This window comes from Eleginops maclovinus, chromosome 13 (genome assembly GCF_036324505.1).
Source record: "Eleginops maclovinus isolate JMC-PN-2008 ecotype Puerto Natales chromosome 13, JC_Emac_rtc_rv5, whole genome shotgun sequence".
Taxonomy (NCBI): domain Eukaryota; kingdom Metazoa; phylum Chordata; class Actinopteri; order Perciformes; family Eleginopidae; genus Eleginops; species Eleginops maclovinus.
The window spans coordinates 13,962,432-13,987,609 of NC_086361.1; the positions used below are offsets into that span (position 1 = coordinate 13,962,432).

The 25,178-nt window shown below is 42.6% G+C and overlaps 1 protein-coding gene across 4 annotated transcripts in view; it reads left to right on the forward strand.

Moving 5' to 3' along the window:
• Positions 1–25,178, forward strand: part of pag1 (phosphoprotein membrane anchor with glycosphingolipid microdomains 1) — a 46,753-nt gene that overhangs the window by 7,469 nt on the left and 14,106 nt on the right. For 3 of the 4 annotated variants that reach the window (XM_063898700.1, XM_063898703.1, XM_063898702.1), the window contains exon 2: positions 23,989–24,024. The gene's annotated coding sequence lies outside the window, so the exon portion shown is untranslated. Of the gene's footprint in view, positions 1–21,610; positions 21,748–23,988; positions 24,025–25,178 lie in introns of those variants that run through there. The other variant, XM_063898701.1, reaches the window with a different exon arrangement.

The following is a 25,178-nucleotide window of genomic DNA, read 5'->3' on the forward strand; positions in this document are numbered from 1 at the left end:
ATGGATTGGCTTCCATCCATCACCAAGGACCTCAGGCTGGGTGACACCATCATCTCTCTACCTATCTGTGTTATTTCCCCCATTTTTCCCCAACATTCTTGGACCCTATTCCTTGGTTTATACTTATTTTTCATCGCCCTCCTCCCACCGGCTTTACTTATTCCTCTACTTGTCACTCCTCTTCATCTTGCCTCATCCCCCTCCTCTAACTGTCACCGTGTCTCGCTTATTCACATTTCCCCTCTTATTTGTCTCCTTTCCATTCCTCTTTCTATATTTATCAGCCGTCTCTCCTGCACAATTTCCCCTCGCACTCTCCTGCCAGCTTCTCTATTTCTTTCTGTCTCCTGCATCCTTGCCAGTGGCATTGATCTTGAGCAGAGGCACCCGGGGACACACAAACACACACACGCATATTCACGCAGAGACAGCCTGTCCTGCTTACAATTAAAGCATACCTCCCTCTTCTCTTTCCCAAGCTGGCTCATAATAGGAAATGCCCCTGTTATCTTTACAGGCTCCGGCGTATTAATATAAGCTGTTAGACAAACAAGGTGTGGGTGCATGCTCTGAAATGCAAAAAGTAAAGCCAGAAAGTACACAGTCAGGTTGTTGTTAACGTTAAGTTAGTTTTGATCTGTTTTTGGATGAGTAGAGTTTAGATAAGTGTGTATGAAGTGGAAAGAGGAGGGCACCGTAAAAGACAGGGGCCAGAATCATACTCGCATTGTTACATTATTTTCTAGAGACTGAGGTAAAATCTTCAAACACCTTTTTTGGTGACCAATATGCAAAATTTAAGTCAAATATATTCATTAAAAAATGGCAAAACAGAAAAAACTGTGTGACTAATCATTTATGATGCTGAAAGAAACTAAAATGTGTCTATTTTGCTTGATATATAGATCAAATGGGGGATATTAAATTAAAATGTTTCTGGATTATCTTCACTATTAATCTGTTAATTGACTAATTGGTTCAGTAAAAGAGGCATGGTGACACCAAGAAGTGGTACAGCTAATTATGTGGTTTTTAAGATCTGATATAGGGACTAATTGCAGGGTAAGAAATTAAAATTGTTGTCCAAAAAATGTGAAATTGTCACCACAATATATACCTCATATATGAAACACATGAGGAAAGGATTTTTTTAGGCTAGCAATCACAAAATGCTTTGTCATTTTGTTGAACTTTCTCTCAACAAGGAAACAGCTTAACTGCCAGCGACAATGAAAGATCATTTTAACCCTTATTGTTTGTTTTGCCTCAGTGATCTCTTTACCCAGACTTTAACATGAAGGAAGTGATCAGTTTCATGACTGAAAGAACGAGATCGCGGATACAAGCGGCCGAAATAGGATTTCTCCGCAGGGTGGCTGGCATCTCCCTTAAGGATAAGGTGAGAAGTTCAATCATCCGGGAGGGACTCGGAGTAGAACCGCTGCTCCTTAGCATTGAAAGTAGCCAGTTGAGGTGGTTCGGGCATCTAGTAAGGATGCCAACTGGGCGCCTCGCTAGGGAGGTGTTCCAGGCACGTCCAGCTGGGAAGAGACCGAGGGGTAGACCTAGGACCAGGTGGAGGGATTATATCTCTTCGCTGGCCTGGGACACCTTGGAGTCCCCCAGTCAGAGCTGGTAAAGAGAAGTTTGGGGCTCTCTGCTGGAGCTGTTACCTCCGCGACCCTGACGGATAAGCGGGAGAAGATGGAAGTGATCAGTTTTGATTGTTTTGAAGCTCTTATCTGGCTGCTGCACAGGAAGTGAGCATCCAGTTTTATCCATTTTTCTCCAGAGAGTAGCCTTTAGCCTAATTGCAAATTACTGTTTACAGAAGGGACAGTATTTGGTAATGGACTATAGGGCATTGGTCACCAGAGAGTGTAATGTGTGTGTGTGTGGGAGGATGAGAGGGATCAAGACAGACAGCGTGTGTGTGAGACCTAATGCAACAATTTGCAACTTGAGAATTGTTGGAAAGCTTGAGAAGGATGCAATTATAGCCATTAGGGTTGTTTACAAATGTTGTGTGTTCTCTGAAATGACGGGATTGCTTACTAATTTCCCCAAGTCATTCAGGGAATTTACTCTCCGTCTCCTTCTCTTTCCCTCCCTCCCTCCTCCTTCGTTTCTCCATCCCTGTCGCAGTCGCTGAGCTCTTTGAATAGGCCGGTTGTTTGCCTCGGCTGGCTGCTGGTAAATATGCTTCAGTATCAAGGAGCAGACAATGGCAAAACCTAAATAAAGGAAGGAATAAAAGGGAGAGATATGCAGAGAGAGTGACAGACAGAGAATTAGTCAGACAGAGTTTTGAATGAGTGAGTAAATAGAATTGGGGAAAGATGTTGGAGCCAAGTGGAGGAACAAAGAGTCGATTGTCGAGGCGAGTTAGAGGCCTTTTAGTTCCTGGACAGTTGGTCCCTGATGTTTTCCTTAGATTCCCTCATGAAAATGTATGGGATTGGGCACGTTCCCTAAACTAAACAGTGTCTCTCTATGCTGCCCATCGACAAAATGGTGCTATGTACATTTTTACTTATTGGAGGACCCAATTCAATACAACCATTTTATTCATGGTGCAACAAGTTATTGTAGAGGGATGTTGGTAAAGGCAGACGTTGGAATAAATACATACTTTCAAAGAATGCAAAAAAATGGGTCCATAGGGGAAGTTAGTGCTGGGGGGGCTGTGTTCAGATAGCATTTGACATTTTAGAACAGTGACATTGTTTTAAAGAATAAAGCGAAACAATTGTGTATATATAAAGGGAAGAAAACATGTTTATAAAGGGAAGAAAACATGTTTATAAAGGGAAGAAAACATGTTTATAAAGGGAAGATAATATGCTCATACAGGGAAGATAATATGCTCATACAGGGAAGATAATATGCTCATACAGGGAAGCAGGTAACCTATGTTTATATTCCTCAACTAAGAATGCAAATGTGTTTTGTTATCGGAACTCAAGTTAATGTTTAAGCACTAGTGTAGCAAATGCTCAACCAATAACCAGCCTTAAATACAGCAGAGTTAAACCCCTCAGTCAATCATTTTGATCATCATTTAAGTCATTTCTTTTTTTAAATGAAGACAAATTAAATATCATTAGGAGGTGGTGTTGTGCTGTTAAACCACACTGAGCTTTCTCAAATGTTTATCTTTGACTTTTAGAATCTTTCCATTACACAGCTCAGTGAGGTTGAGAGGAGTGCACACTTGGCTCGGGGATTAGTACGTTTGAAAAATGCCTACAAAGTTTAAACCAATTGAGTTGCGGAAGCAGCACCTCTGCTTTAGAAAAGCAGGAGTGGGAGTTTTGACACAAGAAAGAAAAAAGGGAGGGAAAGATGAAAGTGGTTCACCTTCAAGCTTCTGGTAAAGGAAGTGAGGCCAGAGAGAGGGGGAGAGTTTTTTTGGAGAGAGTTGTGAGCTTGAAAAACGAAGCGACCCACCACAGCAGGGTGCCACAGTGAACAGCGACATAAAAAGGTTTTGAACTGGAGCCAGGCCCCTGAGCTTTCTACGAAAACTGGGGAGAGGAAATGATGGGACGCGTAAAAGGTTAAAGAAAATAGAAGAATAAAAGGGAGTGGAGAAGATGAAAAGAGGAACAAGAAAGCACCAAGGGAATTGGAAAATATGAAAGTAAAAGACAAGCAAGATGAGTAAAAGTGGAACCCTGTTTAGTGAACTTTTCTTTCACGTTGACAGTTTAGCATGAAGCAAGGAGCGATGACTAATCTTTGATGCAGGGCTTTAACTCTCCGGGACATTTTCTTTCATAATCCGCTGCATCAACAATCAACTATTCCTTGTGCTCAGGGCAGACGTGAAGCAGAAACTCAAACATGAAGTAATCCTCCTTGAATGTGTGGGGGATAACAGTTGCACTTTATTAAGGGCGCTTCTCTATGGAGCTAAGTCAGGGTCATAAGTTTTGATCATTCCAAAAAATACAATTTATTTGAAAGTTCCAAGTTTTTATCGTGAATGAAAAACGATCTGAAGGCGAAAAAAATAGTGAAACCTGAAAAAGCGAGATTTGTAACTGAAAAAATAATCGTTTAAATCTGAAAACGTAAAACCTGCAACTGAAAAAAATAAGGATTCAAATATCAAAATATGTATAAAAGTGAATTCTGAAAATAAATATTTTATTACAAAAAATTGCTGAACTAAATCAAAATAATATTCAGCCTGAAAAAATATTTTAAATGCTTATTTTTTGTTTGAATACATCATTGTATTTTTCAAAGTTCAGGATAAAAACCTGAACTTTCAAATAAATTGTATTTTTTTGAATGATCAAAACTTATGACTCTGATTTAGCTCCATACTGCTCTAGGTGGAGGTTTACACATACATGAATCCAGAGGAATGAAGGAATGTAAGGATGGAGTGGAGGATAGGAATTTGGTGAAAATGAGCCCATAGCAAATCTATCTCAGACAGAGGAAGTGACAGCAGGAAATCCAAGTTGTAATCAGACCTACTCAATGCTGAAGCACTAGACAAAACATTCTTAGCACTCGGGTCCAATATTTTCCCATGTTATGTCATCCTTTCAGTGAAATGGTTTAAAGTGCTAAATTGACCCAACATTGTTTTATAACAGTCAAGTTCCCCTGAGGATGAACCGTAAAAACTCTTTTCCATGGATGTTTAAAAAGTACTTCATCATGTCAACTTCTCCAAAGCTTTTGTTTATCACTGAATACTTCTAAACTAATTAGCCGTTCCTTGTTTGTCATCCATGAAGAAAATGTTATCATGCTAAATTGCCAAACTAAGATGGTAAACATGGTAAATATAACAGCTGCTAAACTTGATCATGTAAGCAGTTTTTGGGGCAGACTTAACAGCATTTAGCAAGAAGCATTGCTCTGTTAGCTGTCACAATGCTAATGCTGCTACCGTCTTATTATGTTCATAGATTCATTTGCTGTTTATTTTCTTCATGTAATGTTTTTACTGAATTTGTCGAAAACCCACATATATTTTATATCAAATCTTATCTTTGAGAAGCAGAAGTAGTTATTCATCTTCTGTCAGTCAACTTCTTCATTAATTAACTTATTCAAATCTTTTACTTGCATTAGAATGTATACTGAAGATTATCATGGTACAGTATCATTGGCTTTGACCAAAAAGGTTTACAAAATAAGCTGGATAAATGTGTAGCTGTTTCTAGCTTCTTCTTTTTTTCCGACTGTGCTTTGATGCTGCATTATTGCTCTGGTTGGAATAAATGTTCAGTGTTCAGAGTTTTCTCTCAAGTTGTCAGGAGCAATAAAACATGGTCTGATGAAGCCTGTTTTTATCTCAAAAAAACACAACCCTATTCATTCCTCTTGCGTGTGTTTGCTGCAGTGCTGAAGCAGGAGAGGCGCAGGCTCGGGGAATTCCACAGCAGCACCTTGCTGTGTCGTATCCGTTTTCTCTTCTACCCATCCCTCATAAGCACTCTCTCCTCTCCTTGTTATAATGCACACACACATACACAGACCCGTGGCAATAAACAAGCGCAGGCCGTAAAGCATTAAATTAAAAGCGTGACTCAGAGTATCAGATGAGGCTGGGGGATTAGCTTCTTTTCAACCATGTTATGAAGGTTATTTTTAGGCTCCTCTCAGCCACACAATGCCTTGTGAAAATCAAAAACAAAGCTTGTAGGGTTTGGCTTTTGAATACAGATCTGTGGCTCTGTGCCTGCGGGTTAGTTTTAATCTCTTATTTACTTTGACTTCGAGTAAGTGTTGTTTTTTAGGAGTTTACATGAAAAAGGGTAAAAGGGACGTATACACATACTCAAAACTGATTATTTAAAGTAAATCCCTGTTTTTGTGTTGGCCTGTCTGTCTCAGCTTTACACACACTAATAGACCATCCCCTATTGCCCTCAAAATGCAAAGAACCCCGTGCCTTTTTGCACGTACACACACAGGAATCGGTGTTGGCCCTCAGCCTTTGCAGTAATCACTCAGACAGTGTGGCCGTGCCCTCTCATTAAGCATGCTGTACGCTGAAAGAAACACCCCTAATGACTCTGCATTGCCCCGTACACACACAATAGTCACAGAATTAACGCTACAATAGCTAGCTTAAGCTACATAAACTCTACAGACAGACGGATGACACTCCTGCGTGGTAGATTTTCCCTTGCAGAGATGTGGATGGAAACTTCTGGAGATTTCCAACACAAAGCTGTGAGTTAATGCATGCAGATTTGTGCGAGTCTATCAGTTAACAGAAGCTCTGCAGAGATTGCAACCTAAGGCCCCCCTGTGGTGCTCTCCCAGCAAAATCATAACTGTTCCAGAAACTTCACATCCCGTTTGCTCTGATGTCTGCGCTGCCGGTTCACTCTGAGCTTTTTTCGCACTTCTTTTAATGCCCTGTCATCTTGCATCCATTGATGGCTGTAAGTTAGCATATAGCGCGCTCATCTATTCTAGCAGAGATATCCCGCTCGTGCTTCACCAACTTGACATTGTCAGCCGAGCATGCACAGATTCAGTCAACAAGAATTTGCAGGGAAGTAGATCACGGGTGTGTTGAATCCAAGTCAGTTTGTGTGTGCCGCCTGAAACACTACTCCTTTTGTGGAGTTCTCCACGAGTATTGGTGTGCGGTTCAATTGGTTTCGGGCGTCACACACCTCAACATGTCCGCAGAAGTGTACTCCTACTTTGTTGCACTTGATGCTCTGTCTTTTGGCTTGTAATTGTCGAATGGCTCTCAATATCTTTCTGAATTGTTAGCTGGTGATGAATTGCATGGACAGTGTAACAGCATCGATTTCCTTTTCTCAATGCGAGGTTGCATATTGACTTTCCAGTAACTCAATCACTCGGATAATAGCACAGAGGATACGAGTGTTTGTCTTTGAAAACAAGTGTTTACAGGGTTGTGCTAAACGTTGCCCATCATTCTTTCATTTATTTATTTTGTGTGCAAGAACTGCATGAAATGTACAAAGCATGACATTGCAAGATTTCTGTTTTATGGGATATACTGTATATTGCAATGTCAGAAATACAGGGAATCTTTTGTATCGAGCTTCAAAAAAAGTTGTATAATGACATGTTAGATTTAATTTGCTCCACTTGACATTGCACCCCCTGCATTGTGACTGTTGTTTATGTGCACATGGTGATTTCAAAGCTGGAACAATATATCATGAGGCTATAGTGAAGGTAGGGTAGCATGATTGTACCTCATAAATATATGTATTCGTCCATGTGTTATGTATTTAAGCAAGTGTGTGCATGTCTTTGTGTGCACATACAGTGGGGCAAAAAAGTATTTAGTCAGCCACCAATTGTGCAAGTTCTCCCATTTAAAAAGATGAGAGAGGCCTGTAATTTTTATCATAGGTATACCTCAACTATGAAAGACAGAATGAGAAAAAAAATCCAGGAAATCACATTGTAGGATTTTTAAAGAATTTATTTTCAAATTGTTGTGGAAAATAAGTATTTGGTCAATAACAAAAGTTCATCTCAATACTTTGTTATATACCCTTTGTTGGCAATGACAGAGGTCAAACGTTTTCTGTAAGTCTTCACAAGGTTTTCACACACTGTTGCTGGTATTTTGGCCCATTCCTCCATGCAGATCTCCTCTAAAGCAGTGATGTTTTGGGGCTGTCACTGGGCAACACAGACTTTCAACTCCCTCCAAAGATTTTCTATGGGGTTGAGATCTGGAGACTGGCTAGGCCACTCCAGGACCTTGAAATGCTTCTTACGAAGCCACTCCTTCGTTGCCCTGGCGGTGTGTTTGGGATCATTGTCATGCTGAAAGACCCAGCCGCGCTTCATCTTCAGTGCCCTTGCTGATGGAAGGAGGTTTTCACTCAAAATCTCACGATACATGGCACCATTCATTCTTTCCTTTACACGGATCAGTCGTCCTGGTCCCTTTGCAGAAAAACAGCCCCAAAGCATGATGTTTCCACCCCCATGCTTCACAGTAGGTATGGTGTTCTTTGGAGGCAACTCTGCATTCTTTCTCCTCCAAACACGACGAGTTGAGTTTTTACCAAAAAGTTCTATTTTGGTTTCATCTGACCATATGACATTCTCCCAATCCTCTTCTGGATCATCCAAATGCCCTCTAGCAAACTTCAGACGGGCCTGGACATGTACTGGCTTAAGCAGGGGGACACGTCTGGAACTGCAGGATTTAAGTCCCTGGCGGCGTAGTGTGTTACTGATGGTAGCCTCTGTTACTTTGGTCCCAGCTCTCTGCAGGTCATTCACTAGGTCCCCCCGTGTGGTTCTGGCATTTTTGCTCACCGTTCTTGTGATCATTTTGACCCCACGGGGTGAGATCTTGCGTGGAGCCCCAGATGGAGGGAGATTAGCAGTGGTCTTGTATGTCTTCCATTTTCTAATAATTGCTCCCACAGTTGATTTCTTCACACCAAGCTGCTTACCTATTGCAGATTCAGTTTTCCCAGCCTGGTGCAGGTCTACAATTTTGTCTCTGGTCTCCTTTGACAGCTCTTTGGTCTTGGCCATAGTGGAGTTTGGAGTATGACTGTTTGAGGTTGTGGTCAGGTGTCTTTTATACTGATAACGAGTTCAAAAAGGTGCCATTAATACAGGTAACGAGTGGAGGACAGAGGAGCCTCTTTAAGAAGAAGTTACAGGTCTGTGAGAGCCAGAAATCTTGCTTGTTTGTAGGTGACCAAATACTTATTTTACCGAGGAATTTACCAATTAATTCATTAAAAATCCTACAATGTGATTTCCTGGATTTTTTTTTCTCATTCTGTCTCTCATAGTTGAAGTGTGCCTATGATAAAAATTACAGGCCTCTCTCATCTTTTTAAATGGGAGAACTTGCACAATTGGTGGCTGACTAAATACTTTTTTGCCCCACTGTAACTAAGAGCTCTGCATTATCAGCCTCCTGGGAACAAGCAAATGGAGATCCACTGAGTTCCGTTCTGTCTGTGTATCGTCAAGTCCCCGTCGCCCTGGGTTACAGGGTTGCTAGAGCAAGGACGGACCGACTGGCATCACCAAAGTGCCAGCTCAGTATGTGGGCGCTCTGTATCCTGATTCCCTGCTCTTTTATTCTTCAGCATCCCCCCTTTCATGTTGTACCATTAAAGGCCGGCTGATTCTTTGTACCTTTATGAATATATAGGCAGAGGTTTTTTTTTGTGGGAGTCAGGAGGTTTATACAAGCAAGTCTAAAACCAAACGATTTAGGAATCAGGAAGCATGGCGTGTGTTTGTGAAAATGTGTCTGTTATTTGTATGTTAGTAAAACTGCTGCATAAGCAGGGTGTGTTCTGCTCTCGCAAACAGGAAGCACCCTCTCTCATCTTCCTCCTCACACAAACACAGTGATTTTTATTCCGTCACAATTAATAGATAGTACATTATGAACGGCGTTGTTTGTTTTCAATTATCAAGTCGTCATGGTGATGAATGCATGTTTGTGCTCTAATGTCGATTAAATCCTTTTAATAGAATTTCATGTATTATGACTATTGCATAAATAATCACTGTGTGTGTGTGTGTGTGTGTGTGTGTGTGTGTGTGTGTGTGTGTGTGTGTGTGTGTGTGTGTGTGTGTGTGTGTGTGTGTGTGTGTGTGTGTGTGTGTGTGTGTGTGTGTGTGTGTGTGTGTGTGTGTGTGTGGTGTGTGTCAGAGAGAGAGAGAGAGGAAAGGAGTAGAGGCGCCAACAAAGAGGATGTGTCTGGCAGCTGTGTCATTTCGCAGAGTAAAGGATTATGGGAGAATTACGACAAATGCGCGGGAGGACCCGCACACACACACACACAACTCTCCCTCTACATTGTGTGCGTGTTAGTGTGTTAGAGAGTGAGTGCGACTCTGTGTACTGTATGGAAATCGCTCAGTGCCTGCCAGTGACTTGTTTCTGTGTGATTCAAAGCAGCCCGTACCGCTCTACCTGCGACTTCCTGCTAACATGAAGTCATATCACACCAAATGTATGCAGAAAAAGTTTTTCAGTAAACTCTAAATCATTTTATTTTCTCTTTATGAAAAGGATGGGAGACATTTCTCAGCTCAGCTTTGCAGATTAGGCCGACAACAGGGATTCATAGAGGATGTTCTCTTCAAAAGCCAATGTTAGTGACAAGTTTCTGAAGGGTTAACAAGTTCAAGCCTACAAGGACTTTAGGGTTACTGTACCTGATGTATACAATCATTATTAAATTAGTAGTAGATATTAACGGTGACTTCTAACCGTCAAAACAATCCTCTCTGCTCTTTGGCAACATGATTGCGGCATATTAGTTGTTGACACAAGGCCAAACACACACCCCAGACACACTCCATTGAAGTACAAAGCCAACCAGTCATCCGTGGATAATCGACCTGTAATGCGTCTGTGATTTTTCAGTGTGAATGTGTCAACTGGCATGCACTCTTACAAAACACTTGAAGGTTGTTTTAAATCCAACGAGGCGTCCCTGAGTGTTTCTGAGGGCACCGTTATGCTTTGGCATTTTTACAGCCTATTATTAGGACACGCTGCTTTAATGCAACGCGGCCCGCCGAACGATAACAAGACCTGGGGAGGGTGTCCGACCGCCGGAACATCAGGAGGGAGGGATGTTAACAAGCATTTCTTTATCATCAGGTGTCGGTCATACAACACACACTCTGGCACCGTTTTTGTTTACCCTCTCACACAATTGCATAAATCTGTAAAGGAGGGACAAAGCAATCAATGTTTGAAGGGCTACAACTAACTTGATTAATTATTAATTTACTTTTTGGATTAATAATTGAGGTCTCGGACAGTCTAACATATGTTCACCATAAGTCATCAAAGTCTTAAGTCATGCTTTAAAATAACATTTTGTCTGACAGCTAAATGGTTGTTAATAATGAATCATATTAAGAAAGCAAATCGTCACATTTGAGGAGCTGTTTGTAATAAATGCTGTAGATTGCAGTGTTGAGCCTGTCCTGCGGGTCATTTCAACACCAATGGCCGTTATAAAATAAACGTCATAGTCCAAACATGTGGCACTGTTTTGTTCACAAACAAATTAAGAGCATGTAGATGGTAATGGATCTCCGTGTGTTTTAGTACCGTGAAGCTGCATCCAAGTACTGTACGACTGTATTCCTGGCAGCACCGTCAGCAGTTCCTCTTTATGGGTCAGCTCACTAATGAACACCATGTGTGTAGCGGGTCTGAGTCCAGGTTGTAACATATGTCCCATATCACACCTTTAACACGCATCCTGTCCTTGCTGTTGCGACTCATTTTCAAAGATCTATGTGATGCTCCACTCAACCTCATTATTGAATCATCATATGGTTCATCAGCTCGAGACGTTGATAAACTTGAGTCACTGAGTTGAATAATAAGCACCTCTTGGTTCAGTAAGAACTGTGTGTTAATCCAACACCAATTATTTAAGGTCAATCATTTGTATGTCACATTTTTTTTTGTCTCCCAAAGGTGCATATATTTTCCTCAGGTGTCTTGATCGAGTCTCCCATTAGCTTCAGCAGTCAAATCACGTCTTCTCCCTCATTTCCTCAAGAAAACTTATAGGATAAGGTGGGGGACTTTTGGACTCGCTCCCAACATCCGGTACAACTTTATTTACCCTAACGTGTCTTCATATGAAAGGGCTCTCAGCTCGGCTCTTTCACTGTTGCAGTCTGGCAGATTTAATGGGCCCTCATAACCATACAAGAAAACATAAAGCCATTATAACATCCATAAGATGAATTATTTTATCACATCAACTGTCCTCTCCTTTTAATTAACATAGACAATTAATGGGGAAGGTGCTTTTTGAAGTCAAGTGGTATTTTATAGACAGGAAAGGTTGTTATAAATTATGAAATGAACCTTCTAGAAGTTCCAGTTCTGATATATCTTCACATATACTTATTTTCCACTTGTATTTCCATCTTAAATCCACTATTAGAGGGTAAAATTACTTTCTAGTTTTACTGCAAGCCATCAAGTAATACTGTGTGGCTTTTATGTTCTATTAGACAAGTTGTTCCCTTCACCCTTGAGGTTTTCAAAACAAATGTGTCAGCATCTTTTTGGCCAATCTTTGCAAACAAAACACCCTGTAAACGTTGACTTGAAAGCCAAACTCCATTTTTTTTCTCCCTTCTAAAAAAATAACCTCCAACTTCCAACAATAAGAATCAACCCTTTCAAAGGCAGACGATTTGAAACTCCTTGGGGGCTTCATTTGGGGAAGTTGTGGCTACTTTCGCCACAGGAACATGGTGGCTGTTTATTAGTGGCCTGTCAGCAGAACAATAGCGTGCTAGCTAGCCAAACGCTGGAGGAAGGCTAACTCTAAAAAGCTAAGCAGCAAGACTAACCTCAAGACAAGACCAGCAGAAGCCAAAACACATGAAATTAGCTTCTGTTTACTTTCACTTGTCTAGACTTGCTCCTACTAATTAAGTGCAAAGAGACCCTTGTGGATTTCAGATCCAAGGAACCAGCCTACAAGGTTACCACTGGGTGTTTTGCTGCTTCTCAAATGAGGCAGAGTTTGACCCATTTGTGGCCCCCAGGACAGAACGCTGCGGTGTTAGCCATACAGTAATCCCCCAGCGACCCAGAAAGTCATTTCCAGAGCAGCTGGTTATGTGGGCCAGAGGCCTAGTAACAACACAATGGCGTTGTATACGCTGAGAAAGTGTTAAAGACAGCAGGGGTTTGGCAACTTAATGTACATTATTAAAACCCCCATCCGCCACTACCCCAAAGCTTAGCTCTGCTACAAGTGATTTAAGTTGTTTAAAGCAGCTGCAATGCATCATCAGGTACGTGACGCAGACATGTACACTCACATTAAGTATTGTAGAAATTAGGGTCTGTGTGACCCGAGGGTTTTATCAAATGGAGAAGGACTGATATCATTTATCCGAGCCATGCATAGGATTAGGATAGTATTGTGTATGCGTGTCTGTTCATGCACTCTCACAGATAATAAGAACAATACTGTCTGACTTTTTCATTAAATGTTACTAACCCTGGTTTACCTTTAGGCGCTTATGTCACCAGCACTGTTGAGTGCATGTTTATCACTTTACTCAGACTTTTGTTAAATTTCGTAAACAGGACGTTTAGTACAAAACAAAAGGCTGAAAGTTGACAGATTGTCCAGAATGCAGCGGCATTACTGTAGCCTCTCATGGGGCTGTTTTTGAGGACAGTGTGAGGACAGAGAAGGTCAACCAAGAGGACATTCCCAACAAACTGCGCTGTTCTCTAGGGCATCTTTTTCCAGATGAGGTTGTCATCTCATGGCCTCTGATTAAGGTGTGTGTGTGTGTGTGTGTGTGTGTGTGTGTGTGTGTGTGTGTGTGTGTGTGTGTGTGTGTGTGTGTGTGTGTGTGTGTGTGTGTGTGTGTGTGTGTGTGTGTGTGTGTGTGTGTGTGTGTGTGTGTGTGTGTGTGTGTGTGTGTGTGTGTGTGTGTGTGTGTGTGTGTGTGTGTGTGTGTGTGTGTGTGTGTGTGTGTGTGTGTGTGTGTGTGTGTGTGTGGCCTGTTTACATTCCACTGATTCCTCAAGGGAATCCCGCTCTCTATCCTCTGTTCGCTAGCTTATATGCCTCTGTCTGTCTGTGTGTGTGTGTGTGTGTGGGATATTTTTAGACTTCTCACTGGAATACAATTGGCAACTGTCCTAACATCAGAGCTTACCCCCGGAAGAACTTCACTCCCTAACAAACAAACAAACACATCCTGATGGACTCTTTAACCTTGAGTGTACTCCTGTTGGAATTGAAAGTGGGAGTGGAATGCACCCAAATTCATCATCCTGTGGGCCCCTAGCACTGCTTCCTGATTACCTAAACAGTACGTAAGTGTCCACTGTGTGCATTTTCAAAAACTAAGCCCTCCAATGGCGATTTCTAGGAAACAAATTTTGTTGGAGGAAATGAGGGGATTGCACATGTCATTTGTCTGCCCAAGCAGCTTAGTGACAAAGTCAGCAATCTTTGCTCTGGCTCTGTTCACACTGTTAATTCCTCCTCAAGAGATGATGTCATGCTTCTTGCTCTGCCCGCTGGTGGTAAACTTGTTGCTTATCCCCCTCTTAATCTTCAGAAGCAACAATCACACAAAGTCGAGCTGGGGGTTGTGCTCTATTTGAAAGATTATCCTCATTATGTTTTGTTGGATAGTTAACAGCAGAGAAAGTTGAAAGAGAGGGGGACATTATACAAAATCAGGAGCTTGTATTGTACACTCAGCATCTATTTAAAGACACCATGTCCGTTTCCCTTTGAGAAATATTTGCCTATGCTCTTAGCAACATCCTGTTTGCTCCGATAACCCTGATAATTTATATCGCGCTGATAGACTTTCAGGAAGTCCTTAAGTAACGGAGCCATAAAGACAAGTCATTATCACTACGACATGATGTCACATATTGCATTAAACATTTGACCCATGGTGATTTCAACAGGGAAAATCCCCATCAGCAGTACTGGGGAGGTCAGAGTGTGCTGGAGTGTGTGTGTTGTGCAGTTTGTGTTAAGTATCCAGGGCTTTGCTAATGGCCTGATATGAGTTTGTGGTCAGGCACATTGAGAGGTAATTTACCAATGTTGGAACATAATGGCTCTTGATTTTCGATGGGCACTGTGGAAGAGTGTGTTAGGTTAGAGTTCAGACGTGTGTATGTGCTGAATGATGGTGTCTATGAAAATGGGTAAAGGGAAAATGATTTAAAGGCAAAGTATATGGATAAACCCTTATAGATAAAACAACACATTGACTTTTTGATCTCCACCCGTGTTCTATGTTTTGATCCTTTATTATATCCTTCCGCAAAAAAAAGTTGTGAATTATCAACCAACCATACAAAACAACGAGTCCAACATTATGAGAGTTTGCTGTTGACAATGCTTTTCTATCACCCGAACCAACCAGGCTGTGATTGATTAGTTGACATAGTGATATTGATGAGCACATTGACTTTATGAAAAGTTGCACGTGTGGGATTCGAGGTTAGGATGCCACATGGTCAAAATGGACCAATTACACAACTGTAACTCTCTATTTTTGTATCATGGCTGCTCAAATGGCCCACAGAGCCACTGGTGACCCTGTGGCCAGTCCCACTATGGACAAGGGTATCTTAATGGTTGTTTTCAGTAACAAAAACAATATAATTTCAGGTAATTTATGAATAAAGGCCTTGGGGAATGTACTTTTCATGGTCAAAATAATACCTCTTGTTGAAGGTTAGAAGAAGTTCCTCCTGGTCATCAGCGCTCTCCTGTGTCAAAGATGTTTCATTTACCCATGCATACCTCTTCTCTTTGTGTCTGTACTCCTTTTACCTTTTCCTCCTCTGTTTCACTGTGAATAATATCAGTGTCTCCCCACACATCTCGCCACATTACCCACTCACTGTGTCATAATGGATTTGCCTCTGGCCACGTGAGCTTCCTTAAAGGTGTCAGAGTGTGAAGGTGTCTCAGTAGCGTTTTCCTCTCTGCTGCCGCCTTAACACTGAGTGCTTTAATGCCTTCTTTCACTCGGCTCTTCGTTCTCCCTCCATCTCTCTCTCGTGTTGATTGTCTGATGCCTGCTAATTGGTTCATTTCTATTCGGATGACTGTGCCGTTTCTCACCGCATTTGTGTGCCTAAAACTCCAGATTGTGCGTGCGTAAATAATAGCGTACATGTGTGTGTGACTGACAGCAGATTTTCCGCCACCAGCAGGCGTTCTGTTTGCTGCTCTGTTGCACATTCAGTTGGTTCATTTGGTTTTCAGCGCTCCCGTGGGACACGCTGAGCCGCCCCCATTAACTGATGTAAGAAGGGCTGTGGCAGCCACCGCGCTTTGTAAATAAATATTGTACAGTGTTATGTATCTATTATACATTATTCAGCCCCTCATGTCACTGTTGAATATAGCAAGCTGGTTTTAGAAAGGGGAAGAGATTATGCAGTTTTTTGTCTCTAGTAGTGATTTATAGAGACATCTGCATTGCGTGTTTGTTGCACTGACAACAGGTGAGAGGTGTGGTTGATAGTGGAGCCTTCTCTGAGTGAGATGGAATTTAAAATGACTCACATGCTTGCATTCTTGCTGAGAATTACATGAGAAGAATGATACCACTTTCCCGTCCATGATCTAATTATGAATCTACCACTAGCTGTCATTTAGCTTAGCTTAGCACTAAAACAAAGGGACAGCTAGCCTGTAATGTGTCTTAAAGTAACAAAGTCAACCTTCCAGCATGTTTAGAGCTCACTACATATCATGTTATATCATTTATATAAAGGGTAAAATCACATGTTGTGTTTTTATAAGTGTCTGCGCTTGACTGTTCTTGGTATAGTGACTCTATCAAGTCTTAATCCGGCAGCCTCATCGTACCAACAATCATCCAGGAAGTCACTGCCACAAAACCCATGTAAGATATAATTGATATAATGTGTTGATGACTGAACTAGAAGTGCTATTATGCCATGCTGAGTAAATCCCAATACATTGAACTGTTCCTTTTAAAATTTAAATTTTAAAACAAAAACAACAACTTGTGCATATAATACACTGCTGTTTTTATTCCTCCACTCTGACCCTGGAGTGCCTCTTCTCCACTGAACACCCTTTTCTACTTACTGCCATAGAATAACCTCCGGATTGTGAAATGAGAAATCAAATTGAATCGTGAGAAAGGTGGAGGCAGAGCCTCTCGCAATCTACTAGAGTCGCTCAGGCGTGTGCTGGACGGATTAAACGTCCAGAAATCTGAAGATTGCCATCTGAAGGTTGCCATGTTTTGCAAAAACCTCCCCCCTCCTTCTTGCTCTAAGAGAGGTTGCCATGTATGTTTGGCTGCAAACCCCCCCCCCCCCCCCGCGGCCACTCCAAACGTCCACCCCACCCCCTGCTTATGGATGGGGTCTTGAGCCCCTGCAGGCCTCCATATTTTACCATATCTTTATGAGGTGGCAGACATGTTGAATATGCTACAACACGGAGAGGCACAAGGCTCTGAAGAACCAGAGAGCTGGTTTTAGCGCATGGGGGAGAAAGAGAGAGAACACGGTGACAGATGAGATGGCTAAGAAGAGAAAAAGGACAAGATCAAATATACAATTTGAGGAAAAAGACAAAATAGATGAGAAAACTAGAGGAAACTGGTAGTGAAATGTGAGGGGAAGAAGTATCAACCAAGTAACATCGTGAGGAAGATGCGCAGTGTGTGTGTTTATGTGTGTGACTTAAGGTGTGATATCAAACTATCCCAGCCAGTAGGAGTGTTTGTCTGAAAATGTCTCTCGCTGAAAGGTCAGCCGCCTCATCAGCCTCCGTCGACTCCTGCGCTTTTTGATTCCCTGTTCCTCTCCATCCTCTCTCCAAACACACCCACAGGAGAAAACCAGACTACTGTTCCTTCTCCAGCATGGCCACGATGAGATATAGTGCGACTTTAAAAGAGGGTACAAAGCTTTTCAGACCCCCCACCACTCGCCCCGTCTGGGTCGTCTAATAAACCCTCCCCTGCTGTGGTGAGAGCGGTGTAAAGACGGATCCCATTTCCATTTGGATTGCTCATCTGCTCACACACACACACACACACACACACACACACACACACACACACACACACACACACACACACACACACACACACACACACACACACCTCTATTAATTCCCCCGGTTGCCCTTTGCCTTTTGTCCAAAAGGCTGGTGTCACAGGACGAGATAAATGAAGTGCTGCGCAGCAATTTCCAGAGCAGCGGTGACGGTGTGAAGCCTCCACAGCTCAGGGGTGTGTCTGCAAAAAAATAATTAGATTGGTGTGTGTTAATGCATCTTTGATAGGGAAAGCGCGTGTATGTTTTATTGGTGCATGTTTGCAAGAACAAGATCAAGCGTCTCCGGGCATCTGTTGCATCTCATTAGTACCTTTTAGTATGAATTACCTCACATCTTATCTTGGCGGATATTCAACACATGGTGGCCAACCCACTGAATAAGGATGTGGTTGTATCTACTCCTCTTTCACTCTCATGCTAATCTTCATCTCAAGGTGACAATGATAGAGAAATGTTATGTCCGTGATCGCTCAGCGCTGGATGTGTGTGTGTGTGGTTTGTCTCAGTCTGAGTGCATTTGTTAATACTTTTTTTTAGGAGAAAAAGGTCTGTTTCGTTTTAAGTTCAGTATCAATTTAGCTGGAGAGCAGAAGTCAAAATGACACACTGATGAACAAGCTCACATGCTCACACACACACACACACACACACACACACACACACACACACACACACACACACACACACACCCACACCCTTTGTTAACCCGGTCACTTTGCAGCCCCTATCCATGCTCTTAATCCTCAAATTCCCAGAGTTCAACAGTTCAAACCCCCCCCTCCAAACTCCACATGAGTGTTAGCAGAGAAGGTCACTTACAATGCAAGTGACAAACCCTGAAATCATTAACACAATCCATCTTTTTTTTTTCACTCCCCGCGCTTCTATTTACATATTCGGATGATACGCCTGGCTGGTTTGTTTAATCACAGAAAATTGCTCCAGCGCACAATTACTGTGGTCTGTTATGTTTCTGCGTTTTATTAGCCGAGCGGCAACCGCTGTCACAAAGCTAATCAATTTGAGGACAGTGACATTTTTGTGCTGGAGTGAGGTGCAGAAAAGTGCTATGCCAGGATTTGGTAAATAAATGCCTTGTGTGTTATTAGAGTTTATTACATTTCAATTTAGCTGATGTTTGCTGGTCACATTGAGAGGGCAGTCACGGTTTTGAGAGTTGCAGACTTGTGTTTTTACTGAAGCTCATAACACCCACTTCCTGTTCTTGAGGAGGGGATGGAGCGTGTGAAATTGAAAGATTTGTCATGTGTAAGGAAGATGCAGCTAAGCCAGCAACAGAAAGTCATTTTTCACAAAATAAAGAAAGAAGAGGGAAGGAGGAACTGAAATCGAAAGGCTTTAAGTGTTTGTGGCTGAAAGAGCGAGTATTCTCCCTGTAGAGTGTCGCCTCACACAGTCACATACTGTTGAGGTTGGTTGAACAAACGCTCACAGAATCAGATCCAAATGATTTAAATGCAGAGCAACAGCCTTGGGCATGTACAAAAAAGTACTATAATAGGGTAGATAAAGCTGGAAAAAGTGCGAGGAAAGGGTCATTTATAACACAAATATATACATTTTTAGAAGTGAAGTTTCCGTTCTCTATTTGTCACGAAAAAGCTTGATATCCAGAGCTTCGTACATTACAAACCGTTGTTAGAGAAGCATTTGCCGGAGGCGATAGAGCCTCAGCTGAGTTGCAGCCTTGTGTGCATCCAATTTGCATACAGTAGTTTCTGGTTCAGTAGCGCTTCTGTGCGGAAAAACATCTGCAGGCAACCGAAGACTTCACGGTCATCAGCGTCCTCAAAATCCGGGGAACGGAAGACAGGAAATGTTTCTTTCCCGTGGGACCGTGTGACATTAACTGGAGGCAAATTTCACATGAGGACGGACACATGCACACGCACACACACACACACACACACACACACACACACACACACACACACACACACACACACACACACACACACACACACACACACACACACACGTGTTTAGACAAACCCTGCACAAACACACAGACCCTCAGTGTACGGTAATTGCTCTATGAGGTCAGCACAGGACAGAGAAAATGTTTGGTTTGGCTTAAATGGTAAAGACACATGTTGCTGTTTCTGAGGCTTTGCAGCTGGGAAAGGATTCAGGGTAAGACAAGGTGAGGTTGAATTCTCCGGTGAACCACGAGACCACCCTGCCGTCCTTTGAACATTTATGAATGACTTATCAAGAGGTAGACAACGGCTGGAGGATATAGTTCACCGCTCTTTGATATATGCGTGCAAGAAAAGGAAATGGAAAAAACAACCACATGTTCACATGATCTATAAAGAGCGGAAGATAAGACACGGCTGTTGGATCTCTTTGAATCTTTTTTCATTATGAAAAACTTCAAAAACGGAATCTGCTCTGCGGGACAATGCTTCATATTTCTTTATAACAGGTCCCCAGAAGGAGATCAATATAAACGCTTGCAGCTGCTAACACATATAGCTGCTGTCTGTTGCAACAGAAAGGAGCCCGTCCTGCATGTGGATGAAGATACACCCATCCGTGACACAAGAGAGGGAGGGGGGGGGACTAAGCGCCTTGCTGAATTATGCAGTTTCAATTTCCCCATTTAGGGAGGATGGATCAATTTCTCATGCTAAAACCATTAACCCCTTAGGATGGGCAGCGTTGCCACGGCAACACAAATGATGTCCCTTGATCAGAGGCACCTGTTTTCCTGTTCGCAAAACAAGCTCCCAGACACGCAAGTACAGCAGACACAGACAGGGATTAGTGAATTAGACGTACAATACTCGGCCTCTGGCTTCACACACACACACACACACACACACACACACACACACACACACACACACACATTTAAGAACTGACACTTGTGGGTTTCTCTATTTGTAACGAGGCACTCAAATGAACATACACCATGCCTAGATGTTTTCGTGTGGTCGGATGTGTGTGTGTGATTGCATTGTCTCAGTCAGGGCAGGGTTCCTCTTGCACTGCAGCCTGTGGGAAGCCATATTTCATCAATCCTCCCTGGGGATGGGTGGGTGGGTGTGTGTGTGTGTGTGTGTGTCTCACTATGACTATGTGGGCTTTTGCATGCTTTCTAATTTCCCTCTCGCTTCTTCCTTTCTATAGTTAACCTCCTTATTTCAAATGTGTCCTCTAATTTCTTCTAGTTTTATTTGGTTGCATTATGATTTCTTAGCATCTTCATGACCCCCCCCCCCCCCCCCTTTCTCTCTTTATCTCCCGTTCCCTCCTCTCCCTTGGCAGCAGTCCCCTATCCTTCTTGCTCCCCTCCCCCATTCCTCCCACCCCCATCATCCAAATAGCCCTCCGGTCAGGACACAAGATGGTCAGTGGTGTGTCTATTATGTGATGCATCCATGTAGATTGTTTTTATAATGGCCAAGGCGAAACCCCCACAAGCCATTTTTCAAGGATTATTTATGCATTTGAATTTGAATCGTCTTTATTCATAGGGATTTCATACCGAGAAGTTACTTTTCAGATTTAATGAGACCTTGCAGGTTTCTGTGTTGTTGTTTGTGTGCATACGGCTTCTGGTTTTTGTGCTAAATATTGTATACAAGGGGTATCATTTTAATATGCATTGTGTGTATGCATTACAGCCCTGAGAGATCACCTACATTAGCCAAAGAGTTTTATTAGCATACAATGTAAAAATAAATCTTGGTTATACAAAAGATCTGTCCATAGAAGTAAATGTGCTCTTGAATCTTGAAGTCATCCCTCATTAATAATAGTCTCAGAAATGTTCCTCAGATCTTCCTGCAGTGCTCCATACTAGAAAAGTTTCTCCCCGAAAAACTGGATTATTTATTATTGTGGAAATGCCTCTGGCTCTCCTCTGAGAATCTTCCTGGGGCTCATTTCTCCGCAGCCATCCAGCTGTAAACCTTCCCTGTCTGTGTGCACCCAGAGGACCCTGCAGAGGGAGGTGTCACACAGCCACAAGCATCCACAGAAAGTGGTGCTCTGTTCTGCCTGTGGATGTTAAGACTCTCTTTCTTCCTTTCACGGTTGTCCAACAGATGAAAAACACAGACACGAGCGGCTCTGCCTGACTGGTTCTCTTTACTGCATCCCAGGTAGGGTTTCTAAAAGAGCTGCAGGGATCACATTGGATTCCTTGAGTCCTTGGCTCTAGTTTTCTTACATGGAAGGTTATGCCCTGGTGGGGCTGGTGGTTTGTCTGTGTTTGTGTGTGTACAGCTGGATGAGGGTAGAATTTGGATTTTCCCAAAACACATTCCTTCTCAAATGGCTTTTCCTGGCGGTGGTTTTCTATGGCATGAAACACAAGACAGCCACACCGATTGTCCCTCTTCCAGAGCTCCTGTTTTCTTTCATCAGAGCCTGAAAGCGCCGGGAGAAAGAGAATGACAGCATAAGAGAGAGCTGTTGTAGTCCTTGGCTGGGTGTCTCGTATCACATGTTTCCACAGTGAAAAAGATACTCAGAACTTGTTTTATGTGGTGTTTATGAACTTTTTTTTTAGGAATGAAATGTGTCCTCAGAGGAGAGTATTTGTAGCTCACGCCACACATATTTTCTACTCAGCTGGGAAATATGTGGGCAATGCTATCCAGAGCTAGATCTGGGTTTCTACTTAACAGGTTCTTCATTCCACTGAAGTGAAGAGGGTTGAGTTTTTTTCATGTGGCGTAGTAGTTCATATCAAATTGGATATCATTACTACTGGTTGCATCTTCACGTGTGCCAAGAGATGCCCCCTTTTCTATTTTTTGCAATGTAATGAAATAATAAATAACCTAACTGTTGTAAGGGTCCTGGCAAAAAAGAGTCTCAGCACAAGGTCACTTTTAGTTTCCAAAGCTGTTTCTGACACTAGTGACCAAATGAGTGTGCTCTTCATTATGCTAAGGTGTCTCCTCACTTCCCTCTCTCGTGTCTGTTCCTCCGATCTTATCTACTCCCATCAAGGGAGGACGGAGGACCCAGAGCTGCTAAATGATGAACACTTGGTTTCATAATGTCGGTCTTAAGTGACATCAATGACTTACGACGTTCTGTGTTGATGTTAAGCTACTTGATCAAAGACCTCCAACCTTCCCGTTAGATGCACTGGATTTTCCTCTTTTTTTTTTTTTACCTCCTTCAGAAGCCCCCTTTCTTGTTTTGGGGATTCGAAGAACACCCTTGAATGCTGAGGGGAACACTTTCACGGTCATACAGGGAAAAAAGACTTGAGGAAGCATAAGTTAGCATAATGGTGAGCAACCAGGGTTTAAGATATCTCCCCTATATACCACCACCTGTTATCAAATTAATTAATTTCCATGCTTTGCTCACATGATAACAACAAAACCATCAACATGACAACTGAAAGACTATAGCAACATGTTGTACCGTGAGTTGTTATTATTTCCTCGAGATTATTGAAGTTTCGCAATCTATAACCTGAACTCGTTCTTCAAAAACAAGTGTACCCTCAAACCAAGACCACACCACCTCAGTATGGGTTGCATTCAAAACATCTCTGTGGATTTAGATTTTCTCTCGACCACCATAAATAGCGCTGATGGGAAGAAGGAATGTTGCCATGGAGACACAGTGCCGTGGCAGCCGGTAATTATTCTGGTTAAAGTGCCAGCAGAGACGCACACAAGCTGGCACAAAGTGGCAGATAGTGACACCTGGACACGAGCCCCACAGATGAGAGGGAGGAGCGATCGCGTGTCAGTCGCGTTAAAGCTGGAAGACCTGATGACATGTACACAAGTAGACTACAATAGTGAGATGAAGGTTATGATGGTTTTAGAAAGTATTTGAATGTACAAACAGTGCAGATCCAGAGGTTTTACAATGCGCTTATGGACAGCAGCTCAGGGAGTGTACACGTGTGTATGTGTGTTCATGATGTCTAACAGAGATGGTGAACACAGTCGATATCGTGTGTTATATGATACCATTTAGAGATGATGTCACCTGGTTATTATCCTCTCAGTTACATGGGCAGAGCGGTCAATAAAGTGGACATTGTGGGTGTGTGTGTGTGTGTGTGTGTGTGTGTGTGAGAGAGAGAGAGAATATTGCAGTACATGGCTGAAGGTGTGGTTGTGTGTGAGGTATTCTGAAAGCTTGCAGGCAGCCTGTTGTCCAATATTTATTTGATATGGGTATTAAAAAACACAAATATACTCACAAGTCCCTGGCTGCTCTCCCACACACTTGCCCAGTGTACTTTCATGCATGTGCACACACACTTACACACACAACAACCCCCCCCCCCTCCTCCTCCAAGGATAATATTCAGCTTCCACCAAACATTAATCCCTCCCTTTTCATTTTTATCTCCTCTCTTCCAGGCGAGGCCGACCTGACTAATCATCCCAGGTGTCAAGGTAAGGTTGTGTTTGCCTCTCTCACTCGTTGCAACATGAGCCGCGGTGTGTATTCATTCTGGAGAAAAACAAATCAGTATTTCAACCGAAACAGGAATTCCTCCGTGTCCCTCTGAAGAAGTTAAAATTGGCTTTTTCTGCAGCTCCGTCTGATTGGCTTCAAAAACTTCCTCACTGCTAGAATCCGAGGAGAGCAAAAGCCCCCACACTCCCCGGTCACATTAGCATGAACACAGAGACACAATGGAGTTTTTCACCACTGACACTAAATACACTGCTCTCACACACACGTTTGGCTCATGCACACGGCAGGAAAACATGAGACGAGGGAGCGCACTGGAGGCAAAACTGTTCATGCCATGTACCCACCAAGGTTTCATGTATGTCACACCCCTCCCATCCTCTCTTCCCTATTTCTAAATTGTCAATTAAAACTAAGAAATGCCACATGGAAACAATAGATTGACATATTTGTGTCACTGTCTGTAGCTGCCTGCATGCAAATAACAGCAGCCAGAAATAATATTCCCTGTTTTTCCCAGTCAAATCATCCTGCATGTCACCTTATCTCTTAGTCATCTTTTCACTCCTGCTCCTCAATGTCTTATCCCCCATCTCTAGAAAACACTTTAGTGCCGGATGTACTCACATGCACACACATCAACCACCTCAAGAGTTTTTATAAGACAAAAAAGCTCATCCCTGCCACCACTGCATCCTCTCAACGTGTGCAACCGCAACACCTCCCAGCCCCATAAATCAGCCGGGATAACATCAGCTCACAGAGACCCAACTTAGGTTGTCAGAGAGGGACGTGATGAGGTTGCTTATGCAGTGCGCAGAGCACAGATACAAGTTGTGGAGGCTCGGTTGTGATGGCCACTGCAGCAGACTGAGGCAGATCCCAGCCTGCACTGCAGTCTCACTCTGCTCTGTGCTGCCACCTGCTGGCAACGGCTGCACATAAGCAGTGAGCTGCTGGTTATAAGAAGATATGGAAATATAATTAAACATTTTGTTTTGTTTCAGTGAATGTTAAGGAGTAATTTGATCACAATAGCAGGGACAGGGTTTTACTGGCTCTGGATGCACAATGCACCAAAATCAAATCGATCCAGTTTGTTTGCTTGACAAATAATACACATTTTTCAAAG